General features: G+C 43.7%; 14 non-coding genes and 1 pseudogene across 14 annotated transcripts; 5 read left to right on the top strand and 10 right to left on the bottom strand.

Annotated features, from left to right (window-relative positions):
• Positions 1-6,408: 6,408 nt before the first annotated feature.
• LOC134990142 (U1 spliceosomal RNA) lies at positions 6,409-6,550 on the bottom strand (annotated as a pseudogene).
• A 152-nt stretch (positions 6,551-6,702) lies between these two features.
• On the bottom strand, positions 6,703-6,866 carry LOC134990137 (U1 spliceosomal RNA). Its single transcript, XR_010195044.1, has one exon. It is a non-coding gene; the product is annotated as a U1 spliceosomal RNA (small nuclear RNA).
• Positions 6,867-7,481: 615 nt separating this feature from the next.
• LOC134990138 (U1 spliceosomal RNA) lies at positions 7,482-7,644 on the bottom strand. Its single transcript, XR_010195045.1, has one exon. It is a non-coding gene; the product is annotated as a U1 spliceosomal RNA (small nuclear RNA).
• Positions 7,645-7,796: 152 nt separating this feature from the next.
• LOC134990153 (U1 spliceosomal RNA) lies at positions 7,797-7,960 on the bottom strand. The gene has a single exon (XR_010195057.1). It is a non-coding gene; the product is annotated as a U1 spliceosomal RNA (small nuclear RNA).
• A 671-nt stretch (positions 7,961-8,631) lies between these two features.
• On the bottom strand, positions 8,632-8,794 carry LOC134990143 (U1 spliceosomal RNA). Its single transcript, XR_010195048.1, has one exon. It is a non-coding gene; the product is annotated as a U1 spliceosomal RNA (small nuclear RNA).
• A 152-nt stretch (positions 8,795-8,946) lies between these two features.
• LOC134990151 (U1 spliceosomal RNA) lies at positions 8,947-9,110 on the bottom strand. The gene has a single exon (XR_010195055.1). It is a non-coding gene; the product is annotated as a U1 spliceosomal RNA (small nuclear RNA).
• A 671-nt stretch (positions 9,111-9,781) lies between these two features.
• On the bottom strand, positions 9,782-9,944 carry LOC134990140 (U1 spliceosomal RNA). Its single transcript, XR_010195047.1, has one exon. It is a non-coding gene; the product is annotated as a U1 spliceosomal RNA (small nuclear RNA).
• A 153-nt stretch (positions 9,945-10,097) lies between these two features.
• Positions 10,098-10,261, bottom strand: LOC134990149 (U1 spliceosomal RNA). The gene has a single exon (XR_010195053.1). It is a non-coding gene; the product is annotated as a U1 spliceosomal RNA (small nuclear RNA).
• Positions 10,262-10,932: 671 nt separating this feature from the next.
• On the bottom strand, positions 10,933-11,095 carry LOC134990139 (U1 spliceosomal RNA). The gene has a single exon (XR_010195046.1). It is a non-coding gene; the product is annotated as a U1 spliceosomal RNA (small nuclear RNA).
• A 144-nt stretch (positions 11,096-11,239) lies between these two features.
• Positions 11,240-11,355, top strand: LOC134990146 (U5 spliceosomal RNA). Its single transcript, XR_010195050.1, has one exon. It is a non-coding gene; the product is annotated as a U5 spliceosomal RNA (small nuclear RNA).
• A 270-nt stretch (positions 11,356-11,625) lies between these two features.
• Positions 11,626-11,741, top strand: LOC134990145 (U5 spliceosomal RNA). Its single transcript, XR_010195049.1, has one exon. It is a non-coding gene; the product is annotated as a U5 spliceosomal RNA (small nuclear RNA).
• A 286-nt stretch (positions 11,742-12,027) lies between these two features.
• LOC134990147 (U5 spliceosomal RNA) lies at positions 12,028-12,143 on the top strand. The gene has a single exon (XR_010195051.1). It is a non-coding gene; the product is annotated as a U5 spliceosomal RNA (small nuclear RNA).
• Positions 12,144-12,417: 274 nt separating this feature from the next.
• Positions 12,418-12,533, top strand: LOC134990148 (U5 spliceosomal RNA). The gene has a single exon (XR_010195052.1). It is a non-coding gene; the product is annotated as a U5 spliceosomal RNA (small nuclear RNA).
• A 275-nt stretch (positions 12,534-12,808) lies between these two features.
• LOC134990150 (U5 spliceosomal RNA) lies at positions 12,809-12,924 on the top strand. Its single transcript, XR_010195054.1, has one exon. It is a non-coding gene; the product is annotated as a U5 spliceosomal RNA (small nuclear RNA).
• A 5,360-nt stretch (positions 12,925-18,284) lies between these two features.
• Positions 18,285-18,358, bottom strand: TRNAN-AUU (transfer RNA asparagine (anticodon AUU)). The gene has a single exon. It is a non-coding gene; the product is annotated as a tRNA-Asn (tRNA).
• Positions 18,359-22,029: the final 3,671 nt, after the last annotated feature.

The following is a 22,029-nucleotide window of genomic DNA, read 5'->3' as shown; positions in this document are numbered from 1 at the left end:
ACAATACAGCTTTTCCTTGCCAATATCTCTCTTTTGCAAAGAGCTAGGCATTGGAAAATTCAGGGCTATACCGTGTAGATGAAGCACTAACAGGAGGCTTTTAAATTTTCATTCTAGTGTCCTTCGTTTGGGAGAAAAATGCAAAGGTACAATACAGCTTTTCCTTGCCGATATCTCTTTTTTGCAAAGAGATAGGCATTGGAAAATTCAGGGCTATAACGTGTAGATGAAGCACTAACAGGAGGCTTTAAAATTTTCATTCTAGTTTCTTTCGTTTTAGAGAAAAATGCAAAGGTACAATAAAGCTTTTCCTTGCCGATATCTCTCTTTTGCAAAGAGATAGGCATTGGAAAATTCAGGGCTATAACGTGTAGATGAAGCACTAACAGGAGGCTTTAAAATTTTCATTCTAGTGTCTTTCGTTTGGGAGAAAAATGCAAAGGTACAATACAGCTTTTCCTTGCCGATATCTCTCTTTTGCAAAGAGCTAGGCATTGGAAAATTCAGGGCTATAACGTGTAGATGAAGCACTAATAGGAGGCTTTAAAATTTTCAATCTAGTGTCCTTCGTTTGGGAGAAAAATGCAAAGGTACAATACAGCTTTTCCTTGCCAATATCTCTCTTTTGCAAAGAGCTAGGGATTGGAAAATTCAGGGCTATAACGTGTAGATGAAGCACTAACAGGAGGCTTTAAAATTTTCATTCTAGTGTCTTTCGTTTGGGAGAAAAATGCAAAAGTACAATGCTGCTTTTCCTTGCCGATATCTCTCTTTTGCAAAGAGATAGGCATTGGAAAATTCAGGGCTATAACGTGTAGATGAAGCACTAACAGGAGGCTTTAAAATTTTCATTCTAGTGTCTTTCGTTTGGGAGAAAAATGCAAAGGTACAATACAGCTTTTCCTTGCCAATATCTCTCTTTTGCAAAGAGCTAGGCATTGGAAAATGCAGGGCTATAACGTGTAGATGAAGCACTAACAGGAGGCTTTACAATTTTCATTCTAGTGTCTTTCGTTTGGGAGAAAAATGCACAGGTACAATGCAGCTTTTCCTTGCCGATATCTCTCTTTTGCAAAGAGATAGGCATTGGAAAATGCAGGGCTATATCGTGTAGATGAAGCACTAACAGGAGGCTTTAAAATTTTCATTCTAGTGTCTTTCGTTTGGGAGAAAAATGCAAAGGTACAATACAGCATTTCCTTGCCGATATCTCTCTTTTGCAAAGAGATAGGCATTGGAAAATTCAGGGCTATAACGTGTAGATGAAGCACTAACAGGAGGCTTTAAAATTTTCATTCTAGTGTCTTTCGTTTGGGAGAAAAATGCAAAGGTACAATACAGCTTTTCCTTGCCGATATCTCTCTTTTGCAAAGAGATAGGCATTGGAAAATTCAGGGCTAAAACGTGTAGATGAAGCACTAATAGGAGGCTTTAAAATTTTCATTCTAGTGTCCTTCGTTTGGGAGAAAAATGCAAAGATACAATACAGCTTTTCCTTGCCAATATCTCTCTTTTGCAAAGAGCTAGGCATTGGAAAATTCAGGGCTATACCGTGTAGATGAAGCACTAAACAGGAGGCTTTTAAATTTTCATTCTAGTGTCCTTCGTTTGGGAGAAAAATGCAAAGGTACAATACAGCTTTTCCTTGCCGATATCTCTCTTTTACAAAGAGATAGGCATTGGAAAATTCAGGGCTATAACGTGTAGATGAAGCACTAACAGGAGGCTTTAAAATTTTCATTCTAGTGTCTTTCGTTTGGGAGAAAAATGCAAAGGTACAATACAGTTTTTCCTTGCCGATATCTCTCTTTTGCAAAGAGATAGGCATTGGAAAATTCAGGGCTATAACGTGTAGATGAAGCACTAACAGGAGGCTTTAAAATTTTCATTCTAGTGTCTTTCGTTTGGGAGAAAAATGCAAAGGTACAATACAGCTTTTCCTTGCCAATATCTCTCTTTTGCAAAGAGCTAGGCATTGGAAAATTCAGGGCTATAACGTGTAGATGAAGCACTAACAGGAGGCTTTAAAATTTTCATTCTAGTGTCTTTCGTTTGGGAGAAAAATGCAAAAGTACAATGCAGCTTTTCCTTGCCGATATCTCTCTTTTGCAAAGAGATAGGCATTGGAAAATGCAGGACTATAACGTGTAGATGAAGCACTAACAGTAGGCTTTAAAATTTTCATTCTAGTGTCTTTCGTTTGGGAGAAAAATGCAAAGGTACAATACAGCATTTCCTTGCCGATATCTCTCTTTTGCAAAGAGCTAGGCATTGGAAAATTCAGGGCTATACCGTGTAGATGAAGCACTAACAGGAGGCTTTAAAATTTTCATTATAGTGTCCTTCGTTTGGGAGAAAAATGCAAAGGTACAATACAGCTTTTCCTTGCCAATATCTCTCTTTTGCAAAGAGCTAGGCATTGGAAAATTCAGGGCTATACCGTGTAGATGAAGCACTAACAGGAGGCTTTTAAATTTTCATTCTAGTGTCCTTCGTTTGGGAGAAAAATGCAAAGGTACAATACAGCTTTTCCTTGCCGATATCTCTTTTTTGCAAAGAGATAGGCATTGGAAAATTCAGGGCTATAACGTGTAGATGAAGCACTAACAGGAGGCTTTAAAATTTTCATTCTAGTTTCTTTCGTTTTAGAGAAAAATGCAAAGGTACAATAAAGCTTTTCCTTGCCGATATCTCTCTTTTGCAAAGAGATAGGCATTGGAAAATTCAGGGCTATAACGTGTAGATGAAGCACTAACAGGAGGCTTTAAAATTTTCATTCTAGTGTCTTTCGTTTGGGAGAAAAATGCAAAGGTACAATACAGCTTTTCCTTGCCGATATCTCTCTTTTGCAAAGAGCTAGGCATTGGAAAATTCAGGGCTATAACGTGTAGATGAAGCACTAATAGGAGGCTTTAAAATTTTCAATCTAGTGTCCTTCGTTTGGGAGAAAAATGCAAAGGTACAATACAGCTTTTCCTTGCCAATATCTCTCTTTTGCAAAGAGCTAGGGATTGGAAAATTCAGGGCTATAACGTGTAGATGAAGCACTAACAGGAGGCTTTAAAATTTTCATTCTAGTGTCTTTCGTTTGGGAGAAAAATGCAAAAGTACAATGCTGCTTTTCCTTGCCGATATCTCTCTTTTGCAAAGAGATAGGCATTGGAAAATTCAGGGCTATAACGTGTAGATGAAGCACTAACAGGAGGCTTTAAAATTTTCATTCTAGTGTCTTTCGTTTGGGAGAAAAATGCAAAGGTACAATACAGCTTTTCCTTGCCAATATCTCTCTTTTGCAAAGAGCTAGGCATTGGAAAATGCAGGGCTATAACGTGTAGATGAAGCACTAACAGGAGGCTTTACAATTTTCATTCTAGTGTCTTTCGTTTGGGAGAAAAATGCACAGGTACAATGCAGCTTTTCCTTGCCGATATCTCTCTTTTGCAAAGAGATAGGCATTGGAAAATGCAGGGCTATATCGTGTAGATGAAGCACTAACAGGAGGCTTTAAAATTTTCATTCTAGTGTCTTTCGTTTGGGAGAAAAATGCAAAGGTACAATACAGCATTTCCTTGCCGATATCTCTCTTTTGCAAAGAGATAGGCATTGGAAAATTCAGGGCTATAACGTGTAGATGAAGCACTAACAGGAGGCTTTAAAATTTTCATTCTAGTGTCTTTCGTTTGGGAGAAAAATGCAAAGGTACAATACAGCTTTTCCTTGCCGATATCTCTCTTTTGCAAAGAGATAGGCATTGGAAAATTCAGGGCTAAAACGTGTAGATGAAGCACTAATAGGAGGCTTTAAAATTTTCATTCTAGTGTCCTTCGTTTGGGAGAAAAATGCAAAGGTACAATACAGCTTTTCCTTGCCGATATCTCTCTTTTGCAAAGAGATAGGCATTGGAAAATTCAGGGCTATAACGTGTAGATGAAGCACTAACAGGAGGCTTTAAAATTTTCATTCTAGTGTCTTTCGTTTGGGAGAAAAATGCAAAGGTACAATACAGCTTTTCCTTGCCGATATCTCTCTTTTGCAAAGAGCTAGGCATTGGAAAATTCAGGGCTATAACGTGTAGATGAAGCACTAACAGTAGGCTTTAAAATTTTCATTCTAGTGTCTTTCGTTTGGGAGAAAAATGCAAAGGTACAATACAGCTTTTCCTTGCCAATATCTCTCTTTTGCAAAGAGCTAGGCATTGGAAAATTCAGGGCTATAACGTGTAGATGAAGCACTAACAGGAGGTTTTAAAATTTTCATTCTAGTGTCTTTCGTTTGGGAGAAAAATGCAAAGGTACAATACAGTTTTTCCTTGCCGATATCTCTCTTTTGCAAAGAGATAGGCATTGGAAAATTCAGGGCTATAACGTGTAGATGAAGCACTAACAGGAGGCTTTAAAATTTTCATTCTAGTGTCCTTCGTTTGGGAGAAAAATGCAAAGGTACAATACAGCTTTTCCTTGCCAATATCTCTCTTTTGCAAAGAGCTAGGCATTGGAAAATGCAGGGCTATAACGTGTAGATGAAGCACTAACAGGAGGCTTTACAATTTTCATTCTAGTGTCTTTCGTTTGGGAGAAAAATGCAAAGGTACAATGCAGCTTTTCCTTGCCGATATCTCTCTTTTGCAAAGAGATAGGCATTGGAAAATGCAGGGCTATAACGTGTAGATGAAGCACTAACAGGAGGCTTTAAAATTTTCATTCTAGTGTCTTTCGTTTGGGAGAAAAATGCAAAGGTACAATACAGCATTTCCTTGCCGATATCTCTCTTTTGCAAAGAGATAGGCATTGGAAAATGCAGGGCTATAACGTGTAGATGAAGCACTAACAGGAGGCTTTAAAATTTTAATTCTAGTGTCTTTCGTTTGGGAGAAAAATGCAAAGGTACAATACAGCTTTTCCTTGCCGATATCTCTCTTTTGCAAAGAGATAGGCATTGGAAAATTCAGGGCTATAACGTGTAGATGAAGCACTAACAGGAGGCTTTAAAATTTTCATTCTAATGTCCTTCGTTTGGGAGAAAAATGCAAAGGTACAATACAGCTTTTCCTTGCCGATATCTCTCTTTTGCAAAGAGATAGGCATTGGAAAATTCAGGGCTATAACGTGTAGATGAAGCACTAATAGGAGGCTTTAAAATTGTCATCCTAGTGTCCTTCGTTTGGGAGAAAAATGCAAAGGTACAATACAGCTTTTCCTTGCCGATATCTCTCTTTTGCAAAGAGATAGGCATTGGAAAATTCAGGGCTATAACGTGTAGATGAAGCACTAACAGGAGGCTTTAAAATTTTCATTCTAGTGTCTTTCGTTTGGGAGAAAAATGCAAAGGTACAATACAGCTTTTCCTTGCCGATATCTCTCTTTTGCAAAGAGCTAGGCATTGGAAAATTCAGGGCTATAACGTGTAGATGAAGCACTAACAGTAGGCTTTAAAATTTTCATTCTAGTGTCTTTCGTTTGGGAGAAAAATGCAAAGGTACAATACAGCTTTTCCTTGCCAATATCTCTCTTTTGCAAAGAGCTAGGCATTGGAAAATTCAGGGCTATAACGTGTAGATGAAGCATATCCTACCATCTTTTACTTGTACAACTACTGGAGCTACGTTTGCCATTAATCCAGTGTCCTGTCCATCTTTTGTCCAAAGTGACTCTGGTATCTGAGATGTCATTTCTTCTACTTGGGATGGAGTCCTATTTGTCATAATGGTATGTGACATTAATTTTGATGGGGAATCTAACATGTCTCGCACTTCCTGAGCGTGATTCTCAGGTATGTCCAAGAATACACCTTCAGGAGTACAATAAATGACGCACCCCATTTTACACAGTAAGTCTCTACCCAGGAGATTGGTCGGTGCCGATGCAGCCAGCAAAAAGGAATGCTTGGTATGTAACGGCCCTATTGTAATCTCTGCTGGTTTGCTAACAGGGTAATGCTGGACTACTCCTGTTACTCCTATGGCTGGAATTGTCCTACCAGTGGTTCTCATGCCCACTGTCGAATTTATCACTGATTTGGCCGCCCCTGTGTCTACAAGAAAGTTTAATGATTTACCAGCTACATTGATTGCAATTTTGGGTTCACTCCCAAGGCTTGCAATCAATTTTACTGGCTGCAGATTACAGGTATGGCCACACCCCTGAAGTATTCAAGATGATTTCTTGCAGCAGCTGGGCACTGTAACAGCTCCAGAGCTGCTCTGTAAGGCAAGTAAAAGGGTGTGGGCCCTGCAGCACTACCTGTAGTTCGCATTGTGCGTTGGAAGGCACAAAGTAAGCAGACGGGAGAAGTCAGGATAGTGCGCAAGGGCATAGAAGGGAGCGGCTCAAGAAAAGAGAAGTGGAAACAGGCAGCAAACTAGGCTGGAGAGAGACCTGAGACAAAGAGATCTAAATTATACGAGAGCCGACCAGGGGAAACACAAATTATGCAGTCAAGTGTCCCACATTTGGGGAAATCGCAGGAGCAGCACACCCAGAGTGCAATGGGTGAGCCTTGCCCTGGGAGAAGCACCTTCATGATCATAGTATCTCACCTGGCAGGTAAGTAGGAGTTGGGCTAGAGCTGGGGAGGGTTGCTGCTCGGGTACCCCCCTGTCAAGTGAAGGAGATCCAACTGAGGCAGCACAAGGGAACTCTCGAAAGAAGAACAAGGCTAGAGGAAAATCTGAGACAAAGAAATCTGACTTTTACCAGAGCTGACCAGAGGAAAGCACAAACACAGTCCCCCACTACCACAAATAATGCAGTCGAGTTTCCCACATTTGGGGAAATCACAGGGGTCAGCATACCCAAAATGCAATGAATGAACCTCACCCTCGGAGAACAATCTTCATGACCATGGTATCTCCTATGCAAAATAAGTATGATTTGGGATAGGGCTGGGGAGGGCCGCTGCTCAGGCACATCTCTGTCAAGTAAAGGAGATTCAACAGAGGCAGCACAAGGGAACTCCCATCTGGGGACAACAACTGCAGGGAGAACACATATTTTCAGATGAACATGGGAGGGCAGAAGGCTGCCTAATACTGAAGCACCCCCAAACAACAAACCAAATGCAACAACTAGTACAAGCATTCCTGGGGGAAGTTCTGCAGAAGACGGATTTGCATACGGTGATGTCATCCAAGCAGTGGGCCAAAGTTTGCTGGAACCCTCATCTGCATATGAAAAGAGAAAAGGGGTATGCAGGGCATGGCGGCCTTTTGCGGCGCTTGGATGACCCTTAGTTCGCATTAAACACCCCCACCCTCCTTCGGTGTGGGGCTCATGTTGGCTATGCCCCAGCCCCTGAAGCATTCAAGCTGATTTCTTGCAGCAGCTGGGCACTGTAACAGCTCCAGAGCTGCTCTGTACGGCAAGTAAAAGGGTGTGGGCCCTGCAGCACTACCTGTAGTTTGCATTGTGCATTGGAAGGCACTTAAGAAAAGAGAAGTGGAAACAGACAGCAAACTAGGCTGGAGAGAGACCTGAGACAAAGAGATCTGAATTATACGAGAGCCGACCAGGGGAAACACAAATTATGCAGTCAAGTTTCCCACATTTGGGGAAATCGCAGGAGCAGCACACCCAGAGTGCAATGGGTGAGCCTTGCCCTGGGAGAAGCACCTACGTGATCATAGTTTCTCACCTGGCAGGTAAGTAGGAGTTGGGCTAGAGCTGGGGAGGGTCGCTGCTCGAGTACCCCCCTGTCAAGTGAAGGAGATCCAACTGAGGCAGCACAAGGGAATTCTCGAAAGAAGAACAAGGCTAGAGGAAGATCTGAGACAAAGAAATCTGACTTTTACCAGAGCTGACCAGAGGAAAACACAAACACAGTCCCCCACTACCACAAATAATGCTGTCAAGTTTCACACATTTGGGGAAATCACAGGGGTCAGCATACCCAGAATGCAATGAATGAACCTCACACTGGGAGAATAATCTTCATGACCATGGTATCTCCTATGCAAAATAAGTATGATTTGGGATAGGGCTGGGGAGGGCCGTTGCTCAGGCACATCTCTGTCAAGTAAAGGAGATTCAACTGAGGCAGCATAAGGGAACTCTCATCTGGGGACAACAACTGCAGGGAGAACACATATTTTCAGATGAACATGGGAGGGCAGAAGGCTGCCTAATACTGAAGCACCCCCAAACAACAAACCAAATGCAACAACTAGTGCAAGCATTCCTGGGGGAAGGCCTGCAGCAGATGGATTTGCATATGGTGATGTCATCCAAGCAGTGGGTCAAAGTTGGCTTCAACCCTCGTCTGCATATGAAAAGAGAAAAGGGGCGTGCAGGGCATGGCGGCCTTTTGCGGCCCTTGGATGACCCCTAGTTCGCATTAAACACCTCCACCCTCCTTCGGTGTGGGGCTCATGTTGGCTATGCCCCAGCCCCTGAAGCATTCAAGCTGATTTCTTGCAGTAGCTGGGCACTGTAACAGCTCCAGAGCTGCTCTGTACGGCAAGTAAAAGGGTGTGGGCCCTGCAGCACTACCTGTAGTTTGCATTGTGCATTGGAAGGCACAAAGTAAGCAGACGGGAGAAGTAAGGATAGTGCGCAAGGCCATAGAATGGAGCGGCTTAAGAAAAGAGAAGTGGAAACAGACAGCAAACTAGGCTGGAGAGAGACCTGAGACAAAGAGATCTGAATTATACGAGAGCCGACCAGGGGAAACACAAATTATGCAGTCAAGTTTCCCACATTTGGGGAAATCGCAGGGGCAGCACATCCAGAGTGCAATGGGTGAGCCTTGCCCTGGGAGAAGCACCTTCATGATTATAGTATCTCACCTGGCAGGTAAGTAGAAGTTGGGCTAGAGCTGGGGAGGGTCGCTGCTCGGGCACCCCCCTGTCAAGTGAAGGAGATCCAACTGAGGCAGCACAAGGGAACTCTCGAAAGAAGAACAAGGCTAGAGGAAGAACTGAAACAAAGAAATCTGACTTTTACCAGAGCTGACCAGAGGAAAGCACAAACACAGTCCCCCACTACCACAAATAATGCAGTTGAGTTTCCCACATTTGGGGAAATCACAGGGGTCAGCATACCCAGAATGCAATGAATGAAACTCACCCTGGGAGAACAATCTTCAACACCATGGTCTCTCCTATGCAAAATAAGTATGATTTGGGATAGGGCTGGGGAGGGCCGCTGCTCAGGCACATCTCTGTCAAGTAAAGGAGATTCAACTGAGGCAGCACAAGGGAACTCTCATCTGGGGACAACAACTGCAGGGAGAACACATATTTTCAGATGAACATGGGAGGGCAGAAGGCTGCCTAATACTGAAGCACCCCCAAACAACAAACCAAATGCAACAACTAGTGCAAGCATTCCTGGGGGAAGGCCTGCAGCAGATGGATTTGCATATGGTGATGCCATCCAAGCAGTGGGTCAAAGTTGGCTTCAACCCTCGTCTGCATATGAAAAGAGAAAAGGGGCGTGCAGGGCATGGCGGCCTTTTGCGGCGCTTGGATGACCCCTAGTTCGCATTACACACCTCCACCCTCCTTCGGTGTGGGGCTCATGTTGGCTATGCCCCAGCCCCTGAAGCATTCAAGCTGATTTCTTGCAGCAGCTGGGCACTGTAACTGCTCCAGAGCTGCTCTGTAAGGCAAGTAAAAGGGTGTGGGCCCTGCAGCACTACCTGTAGTTTGCATTGTGCGTTGGAAGGCACGAAGTAAGCAGACGGGAGAAGTCAGGATAGTGCGCAAGGGCATAGAAGGGAGCGGCTCAAGAAAAGAGAAGTGGAAACAGACAGCAAACTAGGCTGGAGAGAGACCTGAGACAAAGAGATCTGAATTATACGAGAGCCGACCAAGGGAAACACAAATTATGCAGTCAAGTTTCCCACATTTGGGGAAATCGCAGGGGCAGCACAACCAGAGTGCAATGGGTGAGCCTTGCCCTGGGAGAAGCACCTTCATGATCATAGTATCTCACCTGGCAGGTAAGTAGGAGTTGGGCTAGAGCTGGGGAGGGTCGCTGCTCGGGCACCCCCCCTGTTAAGTGAAAGAGATCCAACTGAGGCAGCACAAGGGAACTCTCGAAAGAAGAACAAGGCTAGAGGAAGATCTGAGATAAAGAAATCTGATTTTTACCAGAGCTGACCAGAGGAAAGCACAAACACAGTCCCCCACTACCACAAATAATGCAGTCGAGTTTCCCACATTTGGGGAAATCACAGGGGTCAGCATACCCAGAATGCAATGAATGAACCTCACCCTGGGAGAACAATCTTCATGACCATGGTATCGCCTATGCAAAATAAGTATGATTTGGGACAGGGCAGGGGAGGGCCGCTGCTCAGGCACATCTCTGTCAAGTAAAGGAGATTCAACTGAGGCAGCACAAGGGAACTCTCATCTGGGGACAACAACTGCAGGGAGAACACATATTTTCAGATGAACATGGGAGGGCAGAAGGCTGCCTAATACTGAAGCACCCCCAAACAACAAACCAAATGCAACAACTAGTGCAAGCATTCCTGGGGGAAGGCCTGCAGCAGATGGATTTGCATATGGTGATGTCATCCAAACAGTGGGTCAAAAATGGCTTCAACCCTCGTCTGCATATGAAAAGAGACAAGGGGCGTGCAGGGCATGGCGGCCTTTTGCGGCGCTTGGATGACCCCTAGTTCGCATTACACACCTCCACCCTCCTTCGGTGTGGGGCTCATGTTGGCTATTCCCCAGCCCCTGAAGCATTCAAGCTGATTTCTTGCAGCAGCTGGGCACTGTAACTGCTCCAGAGACGCTCTGTAAGGCAAGTAAAAGGGTGTGGGTCCTGCAGCACTACCTGTAGTTTGCATTGTGCGTTGGAAGGCACGAAGTAAGCAGACGGGAGAAGTCAGGATAGTGCGCAAGGGCATAGAAGGGAGCGGCTCAAGAAAAGAGAAGTGGAAACAGACAGCAAACTAGGCTGGAGAGAGACCTGAGACAAAGAGATCTGAATTATACAAGAGCCGACCAGGGGAAACACAAATTATGCAGTCAAGTTTCCCACATTTGGGGAAATCGCAGAAGCAGCACACCCAGAGTGCAATGGGTGAGCCTTGCCCTGGGAGAAGCACCTTCATGATCATAGTATCTCACCTGGCAGGTAAGTAGGAGTTGGGCTAGAGCTGGGGAGGGTCGCTGCTCGAGCATCCCCCTGTCAAGTAAAGGAGATTCAACTGAGGCAGCACAAGGGAACTCTCATCTGGGGACAACAACTGCAGGGAGAACACATATTTTCAGATAAAAATCTTGGTCATGCTCTGGTTTCTCTTCAGAACGAACAAATCTTTCGCCTTTTACTAAAGATTTCCGTGGAGAGGAGCAAAACCGAGTTTTATCTCAATTTTTGCATGCCCCATCTTTTTGGGGTTTCTTTTATCGGTTTAAAGATAGAATGAGTGTGCTTTAATGTAAGCTCATTTGCATAGAAATGACAGTAAATGTTTGTTTCTTTTCAAACAGAACTTTCTTGAGCATGCTACTTGCTTGAAAGATCTGGGAGCACATGGAATACAGTACAAACCATGCTTATAGCAAGGAGAAGACAGGTGAGAAATCTGCTTTCTTTCAAATTGGGCGCTCACTTTGATCTGAATGAGGACTGCTGGCACGGCACTCAGGCGACAGGTGGAATCTTGGTCATGCTCTGGTTTCTCTTCAGAACGAACAAATCTTTCGCCTTTTACTAAAGATTTCCGTGGAGAGGAGCAAAACTGAGTTTTATCTCAATTTTTGCATGCCCCATATTATTGGGGTTTCTTTTATCGGATTAAAGACAGAACGAGTGTGCTTTCTTGTTAGCTTTAATGTAAGTTTATTTGCATAACAATGACAATAAATGTCTGTTTCTTTTCAAGCAGAACTTTCTTGACCATACTAATTGCTTGAAAGATCTGGGAGCACGTGGAAAAGAGTACAAACCATGCTTATAGCAAGGGGAAGCCTGGTGAGAAATCTGCTTTCTTTCTTTCAAATTGGGTGCTCACTTTGAGCTGAATGAGGACTGCTGGCATGGCACTCAGGCGACAGGTGGAATCTTGGTCATGCTCTGGTTTCTCTTCAGAACGAACAAATCTTTCGCCTTTTACTAAAGATTTCCGTGGAGAGGAGCAAAACTGAGTTTTATCTCAATTTTTGCATGCCCCGTCTTATTGGGGTTTCTTTTATCAGTTTAAAGATAGAACGAGTGTGCTTTAATGTAAGCTCATTTGCATAGAAATGACAGTAAATGTTAGTTTCTTTTCAAACAGAACTTTCTTGACTATACTAATTGCTTGAAAGATCTGGGAGCACATGGAAAAGAGTACAAACCATGTTTATAGCAAGGGGAAGCCTGGTGAGAAATCTGCTTTCTTTCTTTCAAATTGGGTGCTCACTTTGAGCTGAATGAGGACTGCTGGCATGGCACTCAGGCGACAGGTAGAATCTTGGTCATGCTGTGGTTTCTCTTCAGAACGAACAAATCTTTCACCTTTTACTAAAGATTTCCGTGGAGAGGAACAAAACGGAGTTTTATCTCAATTTTTGCATGCCCCATCTTATTGGGGTTTTATTTTATCGGTTTAAAGATAGAACGAGTGTGCTTTAATGTAAGCTCATTTGCATAGAAATGACAGTAAATGTTTGTTTCTTTTCAAACAGAACTTTCTTGACCACACTAATTGTTTGAAAGGTCTGGGAGCACATGGAAAAGAGTACAAACGATGTTTATAGCAAGGGGAAGCCTGGTGAGAAATCTGCTTTCTTTCATTCAAATTGGGTGCTTACTTTGAGCTGAATGAGAACTGCTGGCATGGCACTCAGGCGACAGGTGGAATCTTGGTCATGCTCTGGTTTCTCTTCAGAACTAACAAATATTTCGCCTTTTATTAAAGATTTCCGTGGAGAGGAGCAAAACTGAGTTTTATCTCAATTTTTGCATGCCCCATATTATTGGGGTTTCTTTTATCAGTTTAAAGACAGAACGAGTGTGCTTTCTTGTTAGCTTTAATGTAAGTTTATTTGCATAACAATGACAGTAAATGTTTGTTTCTTTTCAAACAGAACTTTCTTGACCATGCTACTTGCTTGAAAGATCTGGGAGCACATGGAAAACAGTACAAACCATGCAGTATCACAAGAGCCTTTATTTGATCTTTCATGAAGATAGAGCAGAATTGAGGACACGTCAACAATTTCTGCCAAAGGTGGTTCATCTTTCCACATGGTGCCTTTGGCCACTGACACCTTCGTTGAGTCAAAGTCTCTGGCTGTGGTCAGAACTTTGAAAATTTATGTCACCAGAACGGTACAGATTAGGAAAACAGAGGCTCTGTTTGTCCTGTATGCTCCCAACAGGATTGGGTGTCCTGCTTCCATGCAGACCATTATGCGCTGGATCTGTGGTAAGATTCAGCATGCTCATTCCACGGCAGGATTGCCGTTACTGAATTAGGTGAAGACCCATTCTACTAGAAAGGTGGGTTCATCCTGGGCAGCTGGTCGGGGAGTCTCGGCATTGCAACTTTGCCGAGCAGCTATTTAGTAAACACTTTTGCTAAGTTTTACAAGTTTGATACCTTGGCTGATGATAACCTCAAGTTGGGTCATTCGGTGCTGCAGAGTCGTTCGCACTCTCCCACCCGTTCAAGAGCTTTGGTATAACCCCATGGTTCTTAATGTGACCCCAGCATCCTCTAGGTCATATGAGAAAATAGGATTTTAATACCTACCGGTAAATCCTTTTCTCTTAGTACGTAGAGGATGCTGGGCACCCGTCCCAGTCCATACTGTGTCTGCAGTTATTACTTGTGGTTATACACATGTTGTGTTACGGTTCTGCTCAGCTTTTTGCTGCAATTGTTCATGCCGTTGGCTTGTGTTCTGTTGAATGCCACGTTCTGCGGCATGCTTAAGGTGTGAGCTGGTAAGATGCTCACCTTAGTTTAACAATAAATCCTTTCCTCGAAATGTCCGTCTCCCTGGGCACAGTTCCTATAACTGGAGTCTGGAGGAGGGGCATAGAGGGAGGAGCCAGTTCACACCCTTTGAAAGTCTTTAAGTGCCCATGTCTCTTGCGGATCCCGTCTATACCCCATGGTTCTTAATGTGACCCCAGCATCCTCTACGGACTAAGAGAAAAGGATGCCCTTGTGTACTATCCTGACTTCTCCTCCCGTCTGCTTACTTTGTGCCTTCCAACGCACAATGCGAACTACATGTGGTGCTGCAGGGCCCACACCCTTTTACTTGCCTTACAGAGCAGCTCTGGAGCTGTTACAGTGCCCAGCTGCTGCAAGAAATCAGCATGAATGCTTCAGGGGATGGGGCATGGCCAACATGAGCCCCACACCAAAGGAGGGTGGGGGTGTTTAATGCGAACTAGGGGTCATCCAAGCACTGCAAAAGGCCGCCATGCCCTGCATGCCCCTTTTCTCTTTTTATATGCAGATGAGGGTTCCAGCCAACTTTGGCCCACTGCTTGGATGACATCACCGTATGCAAATCCGTCTGCTGCAGACCTTCCCCCAGGAATGCTTGTACTAGTTGTTGGATATGGTTTGATATTTGATGGTGCTTCAGTATTAGGCAGCCTTCCGCCCTCCCATGTTCATCTGAAAAGATGTGGTCTCCCTGCAGTTGTTGTCCCCAGACGAGAGTTCCCTTGTGCTTCCTCAGTTGAATCTCCTTAACTTGACGGGGGAGGGGCTGCCCGAGCTGCCACCCTCCCCAGCCCTATCCCAATTCATACTTATTTTACATATTAGATCTCTTGATCATGAAGATTGTTCTCACAGGGTGAGGTTCATCCATTATATTTTAAAATAGGAAGGTACAAATTACATATTTGAATTGCATCTATGTGCTGGATTCAAATGCCCCCCCCCCCATCCTTTCTCAATTGTGCCCGTCAGCAGCTATTCTAAGGTTGCTGCCAATGGGTGTGACACATTAATTTCTTCTGTGGGGTACACTGGACTCCACAAGGATTCACATTGGGGTGTAGAGTAGGATCTTGATCTGAGGCACCAACCGGCTCAAAGCTTTTGACTGTTCCCAAGATGCTCAGCGCATCCTCCTCTATAACCCCGCTTCCATGAACAGGGAGCTCAGTTTGTAGTTGGTGCCTTCAGTAGCAGGCCACTTAACAGGGGCCTGCCTCAGGCAGCCTATTCTTAGCTATTAATTTTGACAAGAAAAGAAGAACTTGTTTTATGAGAATCTACAAGGGCTGCAGCAGGCTAGGTCTAATAGACATCTTTACTGCAGCTTCATCACTCCCAGCGGCGCTGTATACTCCCGTGCCCTGGTTGCTGGGTCACTGCAGCGGAGGCTCCGGTTTCTTCCTAAGGTCAGTCACACACACACCGCCCTTCCGGATCACGAGGCCGCTGATTAAGGGGAGCGTGGCCGTAGGGGGTGGGCCGTGTGCGCACTGGGGTGGACACTGATTACTGGGCAGCCGCTCCACTAGCCACCAGGTACAGTTAAGGAGCACAGGTCTGGGGGTTTTTCTCCTATATTAACCCAATTTTGTACTGCCCGCAGCGCATTGTGATAGGTAATAGGGCCTGATTCAGGTTGGATTGCAATCACAATAAGCGATCCAACTGCAAAAATTGCTAAGATCATACGCATGTGCCTGCATGCGATCGCCTCTGCCTGTCAATCGGGGCAGGGGGGGAGAGTGGGGTCAGCAACACTCCATTTCCAAGTCAGGGATGGAGCAGTGCGGGGGCAAGGCTTCAAAATGGGGTCTGCAATGGAGGAGACACAGGGGGCGTGGTCACAGCGGCTGTATGACATCACATTCAGCCGCTGTGATCACAAAAATGGTGGCGGCTTCCTGCGCGCACATACAGTCTGCACCAGCAGGAGGCTACACCATTGTTTATGATCACGCTGAACTGCAGTGCGACTGCAATTACAGCATGGTCAAGAAGGGAGGTGTCATACTGGGTGGCCATGCCCTGTCACTGTGCAGGAGCCAGCACCGCTTACACACTAGTCCCCGGGTGCAGCCCCCAACCCCCGGGACACCCGGAGCAATAAAATGTAGATTCAGGCCACCAGGCCACGCCCCTACCTATGAAATCATGCCTCCTTTTTACCATTGCGCTGCTTATTTGCACGTACTGCATTACAATCTCCCTCGCCACCTCTCTGGGTGTCACCAGTGATAGTGACACCTCTGCCATGCTTGTAGCAGCTGGTCCAAAGATCTATGCCTCAAGCCCTGAGTGTTTGGCCCTTGTGACTTGTTGATCATCATAGCGAAGCAGATGCTTACAGAAAACTGCAGGGGCTTAGATTGAAAATAAAAAAAATTGATGGGTATAAGGTAGAGAGGAGCGGGTTCGGTTCTCCGAGAACCGAATTCCCCACGAACTCCACGTGGTTTACACTGGTCTGAGGCAGGCTCGGTTGTTCCCGCCTGACTCGGAAAACCTGAACAAGGGAAAATGTCATCATCCCGCTGTCGGATTCTCGCGAGATTCGGATATTATATATAGAGCTGCGCGTTGCCGCCATTTTTACTCGTGCATTGAAGAGAGAGCGGAGAGGACGTGGCTATGTTCTCTCAGTGGAAATCTCAATATCAGTGCTCAGTATCAGTGGTTACCTATTGCTGCTCAGTAATACTAGTAGTGTGTCTCTCTTGCTCAGTGTCAGTTCTCAGTAGTATCCTCATCAGTGCTCAGTATCACTGCTCATTGTCTTGTGCTGCATTGTGGTGCTCAGCATACTACAGTACATTACTAATAGTCCAGTGCTGCATCTTGCTGCTCAGTGTCAGTTCTAGTATCCTCATCAGTGCTCACTATCACTGCTCATTGCATTGTGGTGTTCTATATACTACAGTAATATAGTAACATATAGTAACATAGTTTTTGAGGTTGAATAGAGGCAAATTGCCCATCGTGTTCAACCTGTTTTAAGTTGTGATGATTCTACATACTTGCTGAATAATGTTTTATGACTAGTTAGCTACTAAAACTCATGTTACCCCCGGATTAACCATGTTGATATTTTAAGTATTATAACCTTGGATAGCTTTTTCATTCAGAAATGTATCCATTCCTTTTTTAAATCCAATTACAGAGTCCGCCATTACCACCTTCCCTGGCAGGGAATTCCACATCCTGATTGCCCTAACAGTGAAGAACCCTTTCCTCCATTGCGTTCTGAACTTTCCTCCAGTCGCAGCGAGTGACCACGTGTTCTTTTAATAAATAATTCCTCTGATAACTCTTTGTTATGTATCTTTACATATTTGAAGATATTAATAATATCTCCTCTTAGGCACCTCTTTTCTAGTGTATACATATTCAGCCTAGTAAGTCTTTCCTTATAGTCCAGTACTTTTAGGCCTTTAATCAATTTAGTCTTCAGGATCTCTCAGACTTCCATGAGCAGCAGAGTAGTGCAATGGAAGGATGCTGGGCCCATAACCCAGAGGTCGATTGATCGAAACTATCCTCTGCTATGTGCATTTTTTTTTTATAATTAAAGTAATCAAAAACTGGGATTGATATTTTGGCTCTTTTATTTTTACTTAAAGTACAATAACTTTTATCATTTTAATTTGTTTTAATAGTATATTGACAGCATTGTTTTCTTTAAAAAATCCACTTAATTTTCTTTACCCTATTACTGAAATGGTAATTGACAAAAACAAACTACATTGTCATCAGAAGAGCAATGCAAAATGTACAAGTGATATATTAAAATCATCTTCCATCTTGAATTTCAATGATGCATTCGGACAACAATTTTGTGAGAAACATCTTCACCCATAAAGAAAGATTTTCTTAATTCCTTACCTGTGTGCTGATTAGATATCACCTTGTTTTCACATTAAACAGACTTCCACATGAGAAAGCAGCAAGGATGCCGTAACGTTTATGTTTCCTGGTTTCCTGTATTATTTCAGTAGACATTGAAATGAGGATGCATCTTGCTGCCTTTCCAATGAAGCAAGTTTAATTCAGTAATAGGTGAAAAAACATTCCTACAAAGGTGTTAATCAGAGACTTGGCTTTGTGGACACTTTTCAGAGAGCAAATTTGTTAGCATAAAAATAAAGTCAGAAAATGAAGAGCTGTTTAATCACTCAATTGGACTTTTCTGCCAGCATAATTTTTTTTTCTCTGCAATCCACTGCTAAATTGTGCTTCCTAGCTGTTTTTTATAAAATCACTTAATTAAATCTAACTCTGATTACATCAGAGAAGGCCAGGTACCCTACACCATAAGAGGGGGTTTGAAATTTTGACTTGTCTACTTAAAGATCACCAAAATCTGATCACAAGGTTAATTACATCCCTGGGTGGAATTGAACCACCAACCTTTTGGTTAATAGCCAAACATGCTAACCGATTGCACCACAGAGACACCTCGTAAAAGTCCATTCTGACAAAGGCTAATAAGCATTCATCTAGAACGTTCCCTAACAAAACTTTAAAAAGTCAATAATCTGGAGAGTTTTGGTAAGAAACACATTGCTACTTTCCCATGATGAGTGAGTGCTTCAGGATCTCTTGCACTTACATGAGCAGCAAAGTACTGCAACGGAAGCATGCTGGGCCCATAACCCAGAGGTAGGCAGATTGAAACTATCTTCTGCTATATGCATTGTTTTTTGTTAATTAAAGTAATCCAAAACTGGGATTGATATTTTGGCTCTTTTATTTTTACTTAAAGTAAAATAACTTTTACCATTTTAATTTGTTTTAATAGTATATTGACAGTATTGTTTTCTATCAAAAATCCACTTAATTTTCTTTACCCTATTATTAAAATGGTAATTGACAAAAACAAACTACATTGTCACCAGAAGAGCAGTACAAAATGTACAAGTGATATATTAAAATCATCTTTCCAGCTTGAATTTCAATGATGCTTTGGTGCAACAATTTTGTGAGAAACATCTTCACCCATAAAGAAAGATTTTCTTAATTCCTTACCTGTGTGCTGATTAGATATCACCTTGTTTTCACATTAAACAGACTTCCCCATGAGGAAGCAGCAAGGATGCAGTGACGTTTATGTTTCCTGGTGTCAACCTGTATTATTTCAGTAGACATTGAAATGAGGATGCATCTTGCTGCCTTTCCAATGAAGCAAGTTTAATTCAGTAATAGGTGAAAAACCATTCCTACAAAGGTGTTAATCAGAGACTTGGCTTTGTGGACACTTTTCAGAGAGCAAATTTGTTAGCATAAACATAAAATCAGAAAATGAAGAGCTGTTTCGTCACTCAATTGGACTTTTCTGCCAGCATAATTTTTTTTCTCTGCAACCCACTGCTAAATTGTGCTTCCTAGCTGTTTTTTTTATAAAATCACTTAATTAAATCTAACTCTGATTACATCAGAGAAGGCCAGGTACCCTACACCATAAGAGGGGGTTTGAAATTTTGACTTGTCTACTTAAAGATCACCAAAATCTGATTACAAGGTCAATTACATCCCTGGGTGGGATTGAACCACCAACCTTTTGGTTAATAGCCAAACATGCTAACCGATTGCGCCACATAGACACCTTGCGAAAGTAAATACTGACAAAGGCTAATAAGCATTCATCTAGAACGTTTCCTAGAAAAACTTTAAAAAGTCAATAATCTGGAGAATTTTTGTAAGAAACACATTGGTACTTTCCCATGATGAGTGAGTGCTTCAGGATCTCTTTCACTTACATGGGCTATTAATCAAAAGGTTGGTGGTTCAATCCCACCCAGGGATGTAATTGACCTTGTGATCAGATTTTGGTGATCTTTAAGTAGACAAGTCAAAATTTCAAACCCCCTTTTATGGTGTAGGGTACCTGGCCTTCTCTGACGTAATCAGAGTTAGATTTAATTAAGTGATTTTATAAAAAACAGCTAGGAAGCACAATTTAGCAGTGGGTTGCAGAGAAAAAAATAACATTTTAAACCTACCGGTAAATTTTTTTCTCTCGTAGTCCGTAGAGGATGATGGGGACTCCGTAAGGACCATGGGGGATAGACGGGCTCCGCAGCAGACATGGGCACTTTAAGAAAGACTTTAGATCTGGGTGTGCACTGGCTCCTCCCTCTATGCCCCTCCTCCATACCTCAGTTAGAGAAACTGTGCCCAGAGGAGACGGACAGTACGAGGAAAGGATTTTTGTTAATCCAAGGTCAAGATTCATACCAGCCACACCAATCACACCGTATAACTTGTGATATACTACCCAGTTAACAGTATGAAAACAACATAGCATCAGTCCAAGACCGATGAAAACTAACATATAACCCTTATGTAAGCAATAACTATATACAAGTCTTGCAGAAGTAGTCCGCACTTGGGACGGGCACCCAGCATCCTCTACGGACTACGAGAAAAAGATTTACCGGTAGGTTTAAAATCTTATTTTCTCTTACGTCCTAGAGGATGCTGGGGATTCCGTAAGGACCATGGGGATTATACCAAAGCTCCCAAACGGGCTCCTGCGGATGACTCTGCAGCACCGATTGAGCAAACAGGAGGTCCTCCTCAGCCAGGGTATCAAACTTATAGAACTTTGCAAAGGTGTTTGAACCCGACCAAGTAGCAGCTCGGCACAGCTGTAGTGCCGAGACCCCTCGGGCAGCTGCCCAAGAAGAGCCCACCTTCCTAGTGGAATGGGCCTTGACTGAATTAAGCAACGGCAATCCCGCCATAGAATGCGCCTGCTGAATCGTGTTACAGATCCAGAGAGCAATAGTCTGCTTTGAAGCAGGGGTGCCAATCTTGTTGGCTGCATACAGGACAAACAGTGCTTCTGTTTTTCTGACTCTAGCCGTTCTGGCCACGTAAATTTTCAAAGCCCTGACCACATCAAGGGACTCGGAATCCTCCAAGTCACGCGTAGCCACAGGCACCACAATAGGTTGGTTCATATGAAAGGATGAGTCCACTTTTAGCAGGAATTGAGGACGGGTCTGCAATTCCGCTCTATCCATATGGAAAACCAGATAGGGGATTTTATGTGATAAAGCTGCTAATTCCGACACTCGCCTAGCGGAAGCCAAGGCTAATAACATGACCACCTTCCAAGTGAGATATTTAAACTCCACCATTTTAAGTGGTTCAAACCATAACCTTAACACCACGTTAAGGTCCCAAGGGACCACCGGAGGTACAAAAGGAGGCTGAATATGCAGTACTCCCTTCACAAAAGTTTGTACTTACTTCAGGAAGAGAGGCCAATTCCTTTTGAAAGAAAATGGATAAGGCCAAAATCTGAACCTTAATAGAGCCTAATTTTAGGCCCAAATTCACTCCAGTTTGTAGGAAGTGAAGGAAGTGGCCCAGGTGGAATTCTTCCGTATGAGCATTCCTGGCCTCACACCAAGAAACATATTTTCGCCATATACAGTGATAATGTTTAGATGTCACGTCCTTCCTAGCCTTTATTAGCGTAGGAATGACCTCATCTGGAATACCCATTTCCGCTAGGATCCGGCGTTCAACCGCCATGCCGTCAAACGCAGCTGCGGTAAGTCTTGGAACAGACAGGGCCCCTGTTGCAACAGGTCCTGTCTTAGAGGAAGTGGCCACGGATCTTCTGTGAGCATTTCCTGCAGATCTGGATACCAGGTCCTTCGCGGCCAATCTGGAACAATGAGAATTGTTCTTACTCCTCTTTTTCTTACTATTATCAACACCTTGGGTATGAGAGGTAGAGGAGGAAATACATAGACCGACCGGAACACCCACGGTGTCACTAGGGCGTCTACAGCTACTGCCTGAGGGTCTCTTGACCTGGTGCAATACCTCTGTAGCTTTTTGTTGAGGCGGGACGCCATCATGTCTATCTGGAACAGTCCCCACCGACTTGCAATCTGTGCGAAGACTTCCTGATGGAGTCCCCACTCTCCTGGATGTAGGTCGTGTCTGCTGAGGAAGTCTGCTTCCCAGTTGTCCACTCCCGGAATGAACACTGCTGACAGTGCGCTTACATGATTCTCCGCCCAGCGAAGAATTCTGGTTGCTTCCGCCATCGCCACTCTGCTCCTTGTGCCGCCTTGGCGGTTTACATGAACTACTGCGGTGACGTTG

The sequence above is a fragment of the Pseudophryne corroboree genome, unplaced genomic scaffold, assembly GCF_028390025.1.
Source record: "Pseudophryne corroboree isolate aPseCor3 unplaced genomic scaffold, aPseCor3.hap2 scaffold_1148, whole genome shotgun sequence".
Taxonomy (NCBI): domain Eukaryota; kingdom Metazoa; phylum Chordata; class Amphibia; order Anura; family Myobatrachidae; genus Pseudophryne; species Pseudophryne corroboree.
The sequence above is the reverse complement of the archived record's forward strand: the minus strand, read 5'-3'. Positions and strand labels throughout refer to the sequence as shown.